Here is a 12,591-nt window from a genome sequence, read left to right on the forward strand (position 1 = left end):
TTACATGCAGACAGTCCTGGGCTTAATCCTAAGTGAAACCATAAACTTTAAACTTTTTCAAAGAGTTTAAATGTAACAGAACCCGATTGGACCATGTGAACTGGCAGCACGATTTTCAGGGGTTTCATAGTGTAGTGGTCATCACGTCTGCTTTACACGCAGAAGGTCCTGGGTTCAATCCCCAGTGAAACCATAGGAAGAATGTTTTTGAAAGAGGTTACTTTAACCATAAAATAAAGCCCAAGATTACAAGCAAGATAAAAATATTGCAAGGCCATAGTCAGCACAGGAAGAAAATCCATGTGATGCATCTTTGGCTTTCTGATGCACTCTCGTCTTGGCTTTTTGATGGAAGGGTATTACCCCCACCTTGAGTGTGAAAGGTCCCAGCCGTGCCCCCAAATCTCAGACCTCTAGTTGTTGCTGATCGGTAGTGCTCCTCTCATGGATGGTTCTTCATGGTCTTAATCATAGTGTAGTGACCATCATGTCTGGTTTACATGCAGACAGTCCTGGGCTTAATCCTAAGTGAAACCATAAACTTTAAACTTTTTCAAAGACTTTAAATGTAACAGAACCCGATTGGACCATGTTAACTGGCAGCACGATTTCAGGGGTTTCATACTGTAGTGGTCATCACGTCTGCTTTACACGCAGAAGGTCCTGGGTTCAATCCCCAGTGAAACCATAGGAAGAATGTTTTTGAAAGAGGTTACTTTAACCATAAAATAAAGCCCAAGATTACAAGCAAGATAAAAATATTGCAAGGCCATAGTCAGCACAGGAAGAAAATCCATGTGATGCATCTGTGGCTTTCTGATGCACTCTCGTCTTGGCTTTTTGATGGAAGGGTATTACCCCCACCTTCAGTGTGAAAGGTCCCAGCCGTACCCCCAAATCTCAGACCTCTAGTTGTTGCTGATCGGTAGTGCTCCTCTCATGGATGGTTCTTCATGGTCTTAATCATAGTGTAGTGACCATCATGTCTGGTTTACATGCAGACAGTCCTGGGCTTAATCCTAAGTGAAACCATAAACTTTAAACTTTTTAAAAGAGTTTAAATGTAACAGAACCCGATTGGACCATGTTAACTGGCAGCACGTTTTCAGGGGTTTCATAGTGTAGTGGTCATCACGTCTGCTTTACACGCAGAAGGTCCTGGGTTCAATCCCCAGTGAAACCATAGGAAGAATGTTTTTGAAAGAGGTTACTTTAACCATAAAATAAAGCCCAAGATTACAAGCAAGATAAAAATATTGCAAGGCCATAGTCAGCACAGGAAGAAAATCCACGTGATGCATCTGTGGCTTTCTGATGCACTCTCGTCTTGGCTTTTTGATGGAAGGGTATTATCCCCACCTTCAGTGTGAAAGGTCCTAGCCGTGCCCCCAAATCTCAGACCTCTAGTTGTTGCTGATCGGTAGTGCTCCTCTCATGGATGGTTCTTCATGGTCTTAATCATAGTGTAGTGACCATCATGTCTGGTTTACATGCAGACAGTCCTGGGCTTAATCCTAAGTGAAACCATAAACTTTAAACTTTTTCAAAGACTTTAAATGTAACAGAACCCGATTGGACCATGTGAACTGGCAGCACGTTTTAAGGGGTTTCATAGTGTAGTGGTCATCACGTCTGCTTTACACGCAGAAGGTCCTGGGTTCAATCCCCAGTGAAACCATAGGAAGAATGTTTTTGAAAGAGGTTACTTTAACCATAAAATAAAGCCCAAGATTACAAGCAAGATAAAAATATTGCAAGGCCATAGTCAGCACAGGAAGAAAATCCATGTGATGCATCTGTGGCTTTCTGATGCACTCTCGTCTTGGCTTTTTAATGGAAGGGTATTACCCCCACCTTGAGTGTGAAAGGTCCCAGCCGTGCCCCCAAATCTCAGACCTCTAGTTGTTGCTGATCGGTAGTGCTCCTCTCATGGATGGTTCTTCATGGTCTTAATCATAGTGTAGTGACCATCATGTCTGGTTTACATGCAGACAGTCCTGGGCTTAATCCTAAGTGAAACCATAAACTTTAAACTTTTTCAAAGAGTTTAAATGTAACAGAACCCGATTGGACCATGTGAACTGGCAGCACGTTTTCAGGGGTTTCATAGTGTAGTGGTCATCACGTCTGCTTTACACGCAGAAGGTCCTGGGTTCAATCCCCAGTGAAACCATAGGAAGAATGTTTTTGAAAGAGGTTACTTTAACCATAAAATAAAGCCCAAGATTACAAGCAAGATAAAAATATTGCAAGGCCATAGTCAGCACAGGAAGAAAATCCATGTGATGCATCTGTGGCTTTCTGATGCACTCTCGTCTTGGCTTTTTGATGGAAGGGTATTACCCCCACCTTGAGTGTGAAAGGTCCCAGCCGTGCCCCCAAATCTCAGACCTCTAGTTGTTGCTGATCGGTAGTGCTCCTCTCATGGATGGTTCTTCATGGTCTTAATCATAGTGTAGTGACCATCATGTCTGGTTTACATGCAGACAGTCCTGGGCTTAATCCTAAGTGAAACCATAAACTTTAAACTTTTTCAAAGAGTTTAAATGTAACAGAACCCGATTGGACCATGTGAACTGGCAGCACGTTTTCAGGGGTTTCATAGTGTAGTGGTCATCACGTCTGCTTTACACGCAGAAGGTCCTGGGTTCAATCCCCAGTGAAACCATAGGAAGAATGTTTTTGAAAGAGGTTACTTTAACCATAAAATAAAGCCCAAGATTACAAGCAAGATAAAAATATTGCAAGGCCATAGTCAGCACAGGAAGAAAATCCATGTGATGCATCTGTGGCTTTCTGATGCACTCTCGTCTTGGCTTTTTGATGGAAGGGTATTACCCCCACCTTGAGTGTGAAAGGTCCCAGCCGTGCCCCCAAATCTCAGACCTCTAGTTGTTGCTGATCGGTAGTGCTCCTCTCATGGATGGTTCTTCATGGTCTTAATCATAGTGTAGTGACCATCATGTCTGGTTTACATGCAGACAGTCCTGGGCTTAATCCTAAGTGAAACCATAAACTTTAAACTTTTTCAAAGAGTTTAAATGTAACAGAACCCGATTGGACCATGTGAACTGGCAGCACGTTTCAGGGGTTTCATAGTGTAGTGGTCATCACGTCTGCTTTACACGCAGAAGGTCCTGGGTTCAATCCCCAGTGAAACCATAGGAAGAATGTTTTTGAAAGAGGTTACTTTAACCATAAAATAAAGCCCAAGATTACAAGCAAGATAAAAATATTGCAAGGCCATAGTCAGCACAGGAAGAAAATCCATGTGATGCATCTGTGGCTTTCTGATGCACTCTCGTCTTGGCTTTTTGATGGAAGGGTATTACCCCCACCTTGAGTGTGAAAGGTCCCAGCCGTGCCCCCAAATCTCAGACCTCTACTTGTTGCTGATCGGTAGTGCTCCTCTCATGGATGGTTCTTCATGGTCTTAATCATAGTGTAGTGACCATCATGTCTGGTTTACATGCAGACAGTCCTGGGCTTAATCCTAAGTGAAACCATAAACTTTAAACTTTTTCAAAGAGTTTAAATGTAACAGAACCCGATTGGACCATGTGAACTGGCAGCACGTTTTCAGGGGTTTCATAGTGTAGTGGTCATCACGTCTGCTTTACACGCAGAAGGTCCTGGGTTCAATCCCCAGTGAAACCATAGGAAGAATGTTTTTGAAAGAGGTTACTTTAACCATAAAATAAAGCCCAAGATTACAAGCAAGATAAAAATATTGCAAGGCCATAGTCAGCACAGGAAGAAAATCCACTGTGATGCATCTGTGGCTTTCTGATGCACTCTCGTCTTGGCTTTTTGATGGAAGGGTATTACCCCCACCTTGAGTGTGAAAGGTCCCAGCCGTGCCCCCAAATCTCAGACCTCTACTTGTTGCTGATCGGTAGTGCTCCTCTCATGGATGGTTCTTCATGGTCTTAATCATAGAGTAGTGACCATCATGTCTGGTTTACATGCAGACAGTCCTGGGCTTAATCCTAAGTGAAACCATAAACTTTAAACTTTTTCAAAGAGTTTTAATGTAACAGAACCCGATTCGACCATGTGAACTGGCAGCACGTTTGCAGGGGTTTCATAGTGTAGTGGTCATCACGTCTGCTTTACACGCAGAAGGTCCTGGGTTCAATCCCCAGTGAAACCATAGGAAGAATGTTTTTGAAAGAGGTTACTTTAACCATAAAATAAAGCCCAAGATTACAAGCAAGATAAAAATATTGCAAGGCCATAGTCAGCACAGGAAGAAAATCCATGTGATGCATCTGTGGCTTTCTGATGCACTCTCGTCTTGGCTTTTTGATGGAAGGGTATTACCCCCACCTTGAGTGTGAAAGGTCCCAGCCGTGCCCCCAAATCTCAGACCTCTAGTTGTTGCTGATCGGTAGTGCTCCTCTCATGGATGGTTCTTCATGGTCTTAATCATAGTGTAGTGACCATCATGTCTGGTTTACATGCAGACAGTCCTGGGCTTAATCCTAAGTGAAACCATAAACTTTAAACTTTTTCAAAGAGTTTAAATGTAACAGAACCCGATTGGACCATGTGAACTGGCAGCACGTTTTCAGGGGTTTCATAGTGTAGTGGTCATCACGTCTGCTTTACACGCAGAAGGTCCTGGGTTCAATCTCCAGTGAAACCATAGGAAGAATGTTTTTGAAAGAGGTTACTTTAACCATAAAATAAAGCCCAAGATTACAAGGAAGATAAAAATATTGAAAGGCCATAGTCAGCACAGGAAGAAAATCCACGTGATGCATCTGTGGCTTTCTGATGCACTCTCGTCTTGGCTTTTTGATGGAAGGGTATTACCCCCACCTTGAGTGTGAAAGGTCCCAGCCGTGCCCCCAAATCTCAGACCTCTAGTTGTTGCTGATCGGTAGTGCTCCTCTCATGGATGGTTCTTCATGGTCTTAATCATAGTGTAGTGACCATCATGTCTGGTTTACATGCAGACAGTCCTGGGCTTAATCCTAAGTGAAACCATAAACTTTAAACTTTTTCAAAGAGTTTAAATGTAACAGAACCCGATTGGACCATGTGAACTGGCAGCACGTTTTCAGGGGTTTCATAGTGTAGTGGTCATCACGTCTGCTTTACACGCAGAAGGTCCTGGGTTCAATCCCAGTGAAACCATAGGAAGAATGTTTTTGAAAGAGGTTACTTTAACCATAAAATAAAGCCCAAGATTACAAGCAAGATAAAAATATTGCAAGGCCATAGTCAGCACAGGAAGAAAATCCATGTGATGCATCTGTGGCTTTCTGATGCACTCTCGTCTTGGCTTTTTGATGGAAGGGTATTACCCCCACCTTGAGTGTGAAAGGTCCCAGCCGTGCCCCCAAATCTCAGACCTCTAGTTGTTGCTGATCGGTAGTGCTCCTCTCATGGATGGTTCTTCATGGTCTTAATCATAGTGTAGTGACCATCATGTCTGGTTTACATGCAGACAGTCCTGGGCTTAATCCTAAGTGAAACCATAAACTTTAAACTTTTTCAAAGAGTTTAAATGTAACAGAACCCGATTGGACCATGTGAACTGGCAGCACGTTTTCAGGGGTTTCATAGTGTAGTGGTCATCACGTCTGCTTTACATGCAGAAGGTCCTGGGTTCAATCCCCAGTGAAACCATAGGAAGAATGTTTTTGAAAGAGGTTACTTTAACCATAAAATAAAGCCCAAGATTACAAGCAAGATAAAAATATTGCAAGGCCATAGTCAGCACAGGAAGAAAATCCATGTGATGCATCTGTGGCTTTCTGATGCACTCTCGTCTTGGCTTTTTGATGGAAGGGTATTACCCCCACCTTGAGTGTGAAAGGTCCCAGCCGTGCCCCCAAATCTCAGACCTCTAGTTGTTGCTGATCGGTAGTGCTCCTCTCATGGATGGTTCTTCATGGTCTTAATCATAGTGTAGTGACCATCATGTCTGGTTTACATGCAGACAGTCCTGGGCTTAATCCTAAGTGAAACCATAAACTTTAAACTTTTTCAAAGAGTTTAAATGTAACAGAACCCGATTCGACCATGTGAACTGGCAGGCACGTTTCAGGGGTTTCATAGTGTAGTGGTCATCACGTCTGCTTTACACGCAGAAGGTCCTGGGTTCAATCCCCAGTGAAACCATAGGAAGAATGTTTTTGAAAGAGGTTACTTTAACCATAAAATAAAGCCCAAGATTACAAGCAAGATAAAAATATTGCAAGGCCATAGTCAGCACAGGAAGAAAATCCACGTGATGCATCTGTGGCTTTCTGATGCACTCTCGTCTTGGCTTTTTGATGGAAGGGTATTACCCCCACCTTGAGTGTGAAAGGTCCCAGCCGTGCCCCCAAATCTCAGACCTCTAGTTGTTGCTGATCGGTAGTGCTCCTCTCATGGATGGTTCTTCATGGTCTTAATCATAGTGTAGTGACCATCATGTCTGGTTTACATGCAGACAGTCCTGGGCTTAATCCTAAGTGAAACCATAAACTTTAAACTTTTTCAAAGAGTTTAAATGTAACAGAACCCGATTCGACCATGTGAACTGGCAGCACGTTTTCAGGGGTTTTATAGTGTAGTGGTCATCACGTCTGCTTTACACGCAGAAGGTCCTGGGTTCAATCCCCAGTGAAACCATAGGAAGAATGTTTTTGAAAGAGGTTACTTTAACCATAAAATAAAGCCCAAGATTACAAGCAAGATAAAAATATTGCAAGGCCATAGTCAGCACAGGAAGAAAATCCACGTGATGCATCTGTGGCTTTCTGATGCACTCTCGTCTTGGCTTTTTGATGGAAGGGTATTACCCCCACCTTGAGTGTGAAAGGTCCCAGCCGTGCCCCCAAATCTCAGACCTCTAGTTGTTGCTGATCGGTAGTGCTCCTCTCATGGATGGTTCTTCATGGTCTTAATCATAGTGTAGTGACCATCATGTCTGGTTTACATGCAGACAGTCCTGGGCTTAATCCTAAGTGAAACCATAAACTTTAAACTTTTTCAAAGAGTTTAAATGTAACAGAACCCGATTGGACCATGTGAACTGGCAGCACGATTTTCAGGGGTTTCATAGTGTAGTGGTCATCACGTCTGCTTTACACGCAGAAGGTCCTGGGTTCAATCCCCAGTGAAACCATAGGAAGAATGTTTTTGAAAGAGGTTACTTTAACCATAAAATAAAGCCCAAGATTACAAGCAAGATAAAAATATTGCAAGGCCATAGTCAGCACAGGAAGAAAATCCATGTGATGCATCTGTGGCTTTCTGATGCACTCTCGTCTTGGCTTTTTGATGGAAGGGTATTACCCCCACCTTGAGTGTGAAAGGTCCCAGCCGTGCCCCCAAATCTCAGACCTCTAGTTGTTGCTGATCGGTAGTGCTCCTCTCATGGATGGTTCTTCATGGTCTTAATCATAGTGTAGTGACCATCATGTCTGGTTTACATGCAGACAGTCCTGGGCTTAATCCTAAGTGAAACCATAAACTTTAAACTTTTTCAAAGAGTTTAAATGTAACAGAACCCGATTGGACCATGTGAACTGGCAGCACGTTTTCAGGGGTTTCATAGTGTAGTGGTCATCACGTCTGCTTTACACGCAGAAGGTCCTGGGTTCAATCCCCAGTGAAACCATAGGAAGAATGTTTTTGAAAGAGGTTACTTTAACCATAAAATAAAGCCCAAGATTACAAGCAAGATAAAAATATTGCAAGGCCATAGTCAGCACAGGAAGAAAATCCATGTGATGCATCTGTGGCTTTCTGATGCACTCTCGTCTTGGCTTTTTGATGGAAGGGTATTACCCCCACCTTGAGTGTGAAAGGTCCCAGCCGTGCCCCCAAATCTCAGACCTCTAGTTGTTGCTGATCGGTAGTGCTCCTCTCATGGATGGTTCTTCATGGTCTTAATCATAGTGTAGTGACCATCATGTCTGGTTTACATGCAGACAGTCCTGGGCTTAATCCTAAGTGAAACCATAAACTTTAAACTTTTTCAAAGAGTTTAAATGTAACAGAACCCGATTGGACCATGTGAACTGGCAGCACGTTTTCAGGGGTTTCATAGTGTAGTGGTCATCACGTCTGCTTTACACGCAGAAGGTCCTGGGTTCAATCCCCAGTGAAACCATAGGAAGAATGTTTTTGAAAGAGGTTACTTTAACCATAAAATAAAGCCCAAGATTACAAGCAAGATAAAAATATTGCAAGGCCATAGTCAGCACAGGAAGAAAATCCACTGTGATGCATCTGTGGCTTTCTGATGCACTCTCGTCTTGGCTTTTTGATGGAAGGGTATTACCCCCACCTTGAGTGTGAAAGGTCCCAGCCGTGCCCCCAAATCTCAGACCTCTAGTTGTTGCTGATCGGTAGTGCTCCTCTCATGGATGGTTCTTCATGGTCTTAATCATAGTGTAGTGACCATCATGTCTGGTTTACATGCAGACAGTCCTGGGCTTAATCCTAAGTGAAACCATAAACTTTAAACTTTTTCAAAGAGTTTAAATGTAACAGAACCCGATTGGACCATGTGAACTGGCAGTGGACTTTTCAGGGGTTTCATAGTGTAGTGGTCATCACGTCTGCTTTACACGCAGAAGGTCCTGGGTTCAATCCCCAGTGAAACCATAGGAATGAATGTTTTTGAAAGAGGTTACTTTAACCATAAAATAAAGCCCAAGATTACAAGCAAGATAAAAATATTGCAAGGCCATAGTCAGCACAGGAAGAAAATCCACGTGATGCATCTGTGGCTTTCTGATGCACTCTCGTCTTGGCTTTTTGATGGAAGGGTATTACCCCCACCTTGAGTTTGAAAGGTCCCAGCCGTGCCCCCAAATCTCAGACCTCTAGTTGTTGCTGATCGGTAGTGCTCCTCTCATGGATGGTTCTTCATGGTCTTAATCATAGTGTAGTGACCATCATGTCTGGTTTACATGCAGACAGTCCTGGGCTTAATCCTAAGTGAAACCATAAACTTTAAACTTTTTCAAAGAGTTTAAATGTAACAGAACCCGATTGGACCATGTGAACTGGCAGCACGTTTTCAGGGGTTTCATAGTGTAGTGGTCATCACGTCTGCTTTACACGCAGAAGGTCCTGGGTTCAATCCCCAGTGAAACCATAGGAAGAATGTTTTTGAAAGAGGTTACTTTAACCATAAAATAAAGCCCAAGATTACAAGCAAGATAAAAATATTGCAAGGCCATAGTCAGCACAGGAAGAAAATCCATGTGATGCATCTGTGGCTTTCTGATGCACTCTCGTCTTGGCTTTTTGATGGAAGGGTATTACCCCCACCTTGAGTGTGAAAGGTCCCAGCCGTGCCCCCAAATCTCAGACCTCTAGTTGTTGCTGATCGGTAGTGCTCCTCTCATGGATGGTTCTTCATGGTCTTAATCATAGTGTAGTGACCATCATGTCTGGTTTACATGCAGACAGTCCTGGGCTTAATCCTAAGTGAAACCATAAACTTTAAACTTTTTCAAAGAGTTTAAATGTAACAGAACCCGATTGGACCATGTGAACTGGCAGCACGTTTTCAGGGGTTTCATAGTGTAGTGGTCATCACGTCTGCTTTACACGCAGAAGGTCCTGGGTTCAATCCCCAGTGAAACCATAGGAAGAATGTTTTTGAAAGAGGTTACTTTAACCATAAAATAAAGCCCAAGATTACAAGCAAGATAAAAATATTGCAAGGCCATAGTCAGCACAGGAAGAAAATCCATGTGATGCATCTGTGGCTTTCTGATGCACTCTCGTCTTGGCTTTTTGATGGAAGGGTATTACCCCCACCTTGAGTGTGAAAGGTCCCAGCCGTGCCCCCAAATCTCAGACCTCTAGTTGTTGCTGATCGGTAGTGCTCCTCTCATGGATGGTTCTTCATGGTCTTAATCATAGTGTAGTGACCATCATGTCTGGTTTACATGCAGACAGTCCTGGGCTTAATCCTAAGTGAAACCATAAACTTTAAACTTTTTCAGAGTTTAAATGTAACAGAACCCGATTGGACCATGTGAACTGGCAGTGGACTTTCAGGGGTTTCATAGTGTAGTGGTCATCACGTCTGCTTTACACGCAGAAGGTCCTGGGTTCAATCCCCAGTGAAACCATTGGATGAAAGTTTTTGAAAGAGGTTACTTTAACCATAAAATAAAGCCCAAGATTACAAGCAAGATAAAAATATTGCAAGGCCATAGTCAGCACAGGAAGAAAATCCACGTGATGCATCTGTGGCTTTCTGATGCACTCTCGTCTTGGCTTTTTGATGGAAGGGTATTACCCCCACCTTGAGTGTGAAAGGTCCCAGCCGTGCCCCCAAATCTCAGACCTCTAGTTGTTGCTGATCGGTAGTGCTCCTCTCATGGATGGTTCTTCATGGTCTTAATCATAGTGTAGTGACCATCATGTCTGGTTTACATGCAGACAGTCCTGGGCTTAATCCTAAGTGAAACCATAAACTTTAAACTTTTTCAAAGAGTTTAAATGTAACAGAACCCGATTGGACCATGTGAACTGGCAGCACGTTTTCAGGGGTTTCATAGTGTAGTGGTCATCACGTCTGCTTTACACGCAGAAGGTCCTGGGTTCAATCCCCAGTGAAACCATAGGAAGAATGTTTTTGAAAGAGGTTACTTTAACAATAAAATAAAGCCCAAGATTACAAGCAAGATAAAAATATTGCAAGGCCATAGTCAGCACAGGAAGAAAATCCATGTGATGCATCTGTGGCTTTCTGATGCACTCTCGTCTTGGCTTTTTGATGGAAGGGTATTACCCCCACCTTGAGTGTGAAAGGTCCCAGCCGTGCCCCCAAATCTCAGACCTCTAGTTGTTGCTGATCGGTAGTGCTCCTCTCATGGATGGTTCTTCATGGTCTTAATCATAGTGTAGTGACCATCATGTCTGGTTTACATGCAGACAGTCCTGGGCTTAATCCTAAGTGAAACCATAAACTTTAAACTTTTTCAAAGAGTTTAAATGTAACAGAACCCGATTGGACCATGTGAACTGGCAGCACGTTTTCAGGGGTTTCATAGTGTAGTGGTCATCACGTCTGCTTTACACGCAGAAGGTCCTGGGTTCAATCCCCAGTGAAACCATAGGAAGAATGTTTTTGAAAGAGGTTACTTTAACCATAAAATAAAGCCCAAGATTACAAGCAAGATAAAAATATTGCAAGGCCATAGTCAGCACAGGAAGAAAATCCATGTGATGCATCTGTGGCTTTCTGATGCACTCTCGTCTTGGCTTTTTGATGGAAGGGTATTACCCCCACCTTGAGTGTGAAAGGTCCCAGCCGTGCCCCCAAATCTCAGACCTCTAGTTGTTGCTGATCGGTAGTGCTCCTCTCATGGATGGTTCTTCATGGTCTTAATCATAGTGTAGTGACCATCATGTCTGGTTTACATGCAGACAGTCCTGGGCTTAATCCTAAGTGAAACCATAAACTTTAAACTTTTTCAAAGAGTTTAAATGTAACAGAACCCGATTGGACCATGTGAACTGGCAGCACGATTTTCAGGGGTTTCATAGTGTAGTGGTCATCACGTCTGCTTTACACGCAGAAGGTCCTGGGTTCAATCCCCAGTGAAACCATAGGAAGAATGTTTTTGAAAGAGGTTACTTTAACCATAAAATAAAGCCCAAGATTACAAGCAAGATAAAAATATTGCAAGGCCATAGTCAGCACAGGAAGAAAATCCATGTGATGCATCTGTGGCTTTCTGATGCACTCTCGTCTTGGCTTTTTGATGGAAGGGTATTACCCCCACCTTGAGTGTGAAAGGTCCCAGCCGTGCCCCCAAATCTCAGACCTCTAGTTGTTGCTGATCGGTAGTGCTCCTCTCATGGATGGTTCTTCATGGTCTTAATCATAGTGTAGTGACCATCATGTCTGGTTTACATGCAGACAGTCCTGGGCTTAATCCTAAGTGAAACCATAAACTTTAAACTTTTTCAAAGAGTTTAAATGTAACAGAACCCGATTGGACCATGTGAACTGGCAGCACGTTTTCAGGGGTTTCATAGTGTAGTGGTCATCACGTCTGCTTTACACGCAGAAGGTCCTGGGTTCAATCCCCAGTGAAACCATAGGAAGAATGTTTTTGAAAGAGGTTACTTTAACCATAAAATAAAGCCCAAGATTACAAGCAAGATAAAAATATTGCAAGGCCATAGTCAGCACAGGAAGAAAATCCACTGTGATGCATCTGTGGCTTTCTGATGCACTCTCGTCTTGGCTTTTTGATGGAAGGGTATTACCCCCACCTTGAGTGTGAAAGGTCCCAGCCGTGCCCCCAAATCTCAGACCTCTAGTTGTTGCTGATCGGTAGTGCTCCTCTCATGGATGGTTCTTCATGGTCTTAATCATAGTGTAGTGACCATCATGTCTGGTTTACATGCAGACAGTCCTGGGCTTAATCCTAAGTGAAACCATAAACTTTAAACTTTTTCAAAGAGTTTAAATGTAACAGAACCCGATTGGACCATGTGAACTGGCAGTGACTTTTCAGGGGTTTCATAGTGTAGTGGTCATCACGTCTGCTTTACACGCAGAAGGTCCTGGGTTCAATCCCCAGTGAAACCATAGGAAGAATGTTTTTGAAA

General features: G+C 43.1%; 24 non-coding genes across 24 annotated transcripts; all 24 read left to right on the forward strand.

Moving 5' to 3' along the window:
• Positions 1-120: 120 nt before the first annotated feature.
• TRNAV-UAC (transfer RNA valine (anticodon UAC)) lies at positions 121-193 on the forward strand. Its single transcript has one exon. It is a non-coding gene; the product is annotated as a tRNA-Val (tRNA).
• A 917-nt stretch (positions 194-1,110) lies between these two features.
• On the forward strand, positions 1,111-1,183 carry TRNAV-UAC (transfer RNA valine (anticodon UAC)). The gene has a single exon. It is a non-coding gene; the product is annotated as a tRNA-Val (tRNA).
• A 422-nt stretch (positions 1,184-1,605) lies between these two features.
• On the forward strand, positions 1,606-1,678 carry TRNAV-UAC (transfer RNA valine (anticodon UAC)). Its single transcript has one exon. It is a non-coding gene; the product is annotated as a tRNA-Val (tRNA).
• A 422-nt stretch (positions 1,679-2,100) lies between these two features.
• On the forward strand, positions 2,101-2,173 carry TRNAV-UAC (transfer RNA valine (anticodon UAC)). Its single transcript has one exon. It is a non-coding gene; the product is annotated as a tRNA-Val (tRNA).
• A 422-nt stretch (positions 2,174-2,595) lies between these two features.
• Positions 2,596-2,668, forward strand: TRNAV-UAC (transfer RNA valine (anticodon UAC)). The gene has a single exon. It is a non-coding gene; the product is annotated as a tRNA-Val (tRNA).
• A 421-nt stretch (positions 2,669-3,089) lies between these two features.
• On the forward strand, positions 3,090-3,162 carry TRNAV-UAC (transfer RNA valine (anticodon UAC)). Its single transcript has one exon. It is a non-coding gene; the product is annotated as a tRNA-Val (tRNA).
• Positions 3,163-3,584: 422 nt separating this feature from the next.
• On the forward strand, positions 3,585-3,657 carry TRNAV-UAC (transfer RNA valine (anticodon UAC)). Its single transcript has one exon. It is a non-coding gene; the product is annotated as a tRNA-Val (tRNA).
• Positions 3,658-4,080: 423 nt separating this feature from the next.
• Positions 4,081-4,153, forward strand: TRNAV-UAC (transfer RNA valine (anticodon UAC)). Its single transcript has one exon. It is a non-coding gene; the product is annotated as a tRNA-Val (tRNA).
• Positions 4,154-4,575: 422 nt separating this feature from the next.
• TRNAV-UAC (transfer RNA valine (anticodon UAC)) lies at positions 4,576-4,648 on the forward strand. Its single transcript has one exon. It is a non-coding gene; the product is annotated as a tRNA-Val (tRNA).
• A 916-nt stretch (positions 4,649-5,564) lies between these two features.
• TRNAV-UAC (transfer RNA valine (anticodon UAC)) lies at positions 5,565-5,637 on the forward strand. The gene has a single exon. It is a non-coding gene; the product is annotated as a tRNA-Val (tRNA).
• Positions 5,638-6,059: 422 nt separating this feature from the next.
• TRNAV-UAC (transfer RNA valine (anticodon UAC)) lies at positions 6,060-6,132 on the forward strand. Its single transcript has one exon. It is a non-coding gene; the product is annotated as a tRNA-Val (tRNA).
• A 422-nt stretch (positions 6,133-6,554) lies between these two features.
• Positions 6,555-6,627, forward strand: TRNAV-UAC (transfer RNA valine (anticodon UAC)). The gene has a single exon. It is a non-coding gene; the product is annotated as a tRNA-Val (tRNA).
• A 423-nt stretch (positions 6,628-7,050) lies between these two features.
• Positions 7,051-7,123, forward strand: TRNAV-UAC (transfer RNA valine (anticodon UAC)). Its single transcript has one exon. It is a non-coding gene; the product is annotated as a tRNA-Val (tRNA).
• Positions 7,124-7,545: 422 nt separating this feature from the next.
• On the forward strand, positions 7,546-7,618 carry TRNAV-UAC (transfer RNA valine (anticodon UAC)). Its single transcript has one exon. It is a non-coding gene; the product is annotated as a tRNA-Val (tRNA).
• Positions 7,619-8,040: 422 nt separating this feature from the next.
• Positions 8,041-8,113, forward strand: TRNAV-UAC (transfer RNA valine (anticodon UAC)). Its single transcript has one exon. It is a non-coding gene; the product is annotated as a tRNA-Val (tRNA).
• A 424-nt stretch (positions 8,114-8,537) lies between these two features.
• On the forward strand, positions 8,538-8,610 carry TRNAV-UAC (transfer RNA valine (anticodon UAC)). Its single transcript has one exon. It is a non-coding gene; the product is annotated as a tRNA-Val (tRNA).
• A 423-nt stretch (positions 8,611-9,033) lies between these two features.
• On the forward strand, positions 9,034-9,106 carry TRNAV-UAC (transfer RNA valine (anticodon UAC)). Its single transcript has one exon. It is a non-coding gene; the product is annotated as a tRNA-Val (tRNA).
• Positions 9,107-9,528: 422 nt separating this feature from the next.
• On the forward strand, positions 9,529-9,601 carry TRNAV-UAC (transfer RNA valine (anticodon UAC)). Its single transcript has one exon. It is a non-coding gene; the product is annotated as a tRNA-Val (tRNA).
• A 420-nt stretch (positions 9,602-10,021) lies between these two features.
• Positions 10,022-10,094, forward strand: TRNAV-UAC (transfer RNA valine (anticodon UAC)). The gene has a single exon. It is a non-coding gene; the product is annotated as a tRNA-Val (tRNA).
• A 422-nt stretch (positions 10,095-10,516) lies between these two features.
• Positions 10,517-10,589, forward strand: TRNAV-UAC (transfer RNA valine (anticodon UAC)). The gene has a single exon. It is a non-coding gene; the product is annotated as a tRNA-Val (tRNA).
• A 422-nt stretch (positions 10,590-11,011) lies between these two features.
• TRNAV-UAC (transfer RNA valine (anticodon UAC)) lies at positions 11,012-11,084 on the forward strand. The gene has a single exon. It is a non-coding gene; the product is annotated as a tRNA-Val (tRNA).
• Positions 11,085-11,507: 423 nt separating this feature from the next.
• On the forward strand, positions 11,508-11,580 carry TRNAV-UAC (transfer RNA valine (anticodon UAC)). The gene has a single exon. It is a non-coding gene; the product is annotated as a tRNA-Val (tRNA).
• A 422-nt stretch (positions 11,581-12,002) lies between these two features.
• On the forward strand, positions 12,003-12,075 carry TRNAV-UAC (transfer RNA valine (anticodon UAC)). The gene has a single exon. It is a non-coding gene; the product is annotated as a tRNA-Val (tRNA).
• Positions 12,076-12,498: 423 nt separating this feature from the next.
• On the forward strand, positions 12,499-12,571 carry TRNAV-UAC (transfer RNA valine (anticodon UAC)). The gene has a single exon. It is a non-coding gene; the product is annotated as a tRNA-Val (tRNA).
• The last annotated feature ends 20 nt before the right edge of the window (positions 12,572-12,591 follow it).

Source organism: Dendropsophus ebraccatus, unplaced genomic scaffold (assembly GCF_027789765.1).
Source record: "Dendropsophus ebraccatus isolate aDenEbr1 unplaced genomic scaffold, aDenEbr1.pat pat_scaffold_530_ctg1, whole genome shotgun sequence".
Classification (NCBI taxonomy): Eukaryota; Metazoa; Chordata; class Amphibia; order Anura; family Hylidae; genus Dendropsophus; species Dendropsophus ebraccatus.